Source organism: Nycticebus coucang, chromosome 12 (genome assembly GCF_027406575.1).
Source record: "Nycticebus coucang isolate mNycCou1 chromosome 12, mNycCou1.pri, whole genome shotgun sequence".
In the NCBI taxonomy this organism is placed as follows: Eukaryota; Metazoa; Chordata; class Mammalia; order Primates; family Lorisidae; genus Nycticebus; species Nycticebus coucang.
This window is the reverse complement of record NC_069791.1, coordinates 100,817,395-100,818,453: the sequence shown is the minus strand read 5'-3', so window position 1 is coordinate 100,818,453 and position 1,059 is coordinate 100,817,395. Positions and strand designations below refer to the sequence as shown.

At 38.8% G+C, this 1,059-nt stretch overlaps 1 non-coding gene across 1 annotated transcript; it reads left to right on the top strand.

The window, feature by feature from the left end:
• Positions 1–658: 658 nt before the first annotated feature.
• Positions 659–788, top strand: LOC128563028 (small Cajal body-specific RNA 20). Its single transcript, XR_008373701.1, has one exon. It is a non-coding gene; the product is annotated as a small Cajal body-specific RNA 20 (non-coding RNA).
• The last annotated feature ends 271 nt before the right edge of the window (positions 789–1,059 follow it).

Genomic DNA, 1,059 nt, shown 5'->3' with positions numbered 1-1,059 from the left:
TAACTCAAGTACACACAGTGACTTGTCTCCAAAGAGTATGAAACTCTTGGAGACAAGAGGAGGGAGGACAGGGAGTAACTTCACAGTGGAGAAACCTGGCAGACACACCTCAGCCAGGTGATCAAGGTCAGCTTGAACAGCGATGAGTCGTGTTGACAGCATGTACCCTCAAAATGATGAGAATGACACTGTTGTGGTCTGAATTCAGTCCCCCTCCCCCAACAAAACCCACATGTTGAAATTACAACTCCCAGTACATCAGGGTGACTATCTTTGGAGACGGGGTCTTTAACAGGATAGTTAAGATTAAATGAGGTCATGTGGATGGGCACTAATTAGATGACTGATGTCCTGATAAGTAGAGGAGATTAGGACACAGAGGGACAATCATATGAAGACAAAGGGAGAGGATGGCTATCTAGCAGCCAGGGAGAGACAAGACACCTCAAGAAAAACCAACTGTGCTGCCACCTCGATCTTGGACTTCTAGTCTCTAGAATTGGCAGAGAATAAATTTCTGTTACTTAAGCCACTCAGTCTGTAGACAGTTGAAACCTGAGTTATACATTTAGAGTGGGTAAATGATATGATATGTAATTAAAGCTTAATAACACTGAAAGAAAAGGAAGAAAAGTAACCATCAAGGCATGAAACAAAGGGCCTGTCTCTCTTGGGACTGTGGAGGGTCCAGTTTCTCCTCAGCCAAGGATGGAGACCAACATCAGCCCCAGAGGACCATGTTAGGACTTCCACGAGTGAGCAGCCTTGTTTTCCTGCTTCAGACATTTGAAAAAACATAAGAAAAAGAAAAAGAAAAAAAAAAGGTATGAAACAAGATTGGCAATATGATAATATTAATAATTTTATAAGTTGGATGATGGGTAATGAGGATTCATTATACTACTCCTTTTATTACTGTTTGAACATTTTCATAACACAAATTTTTATTTTTTTTTACAGTACACATTTTTATTTTTTATTTATTTTATTTTTTTTATTAAGTCATTTGTACATAGATCATGAATACATTTATGCCATTATGGGATTCAACGTGTTGAT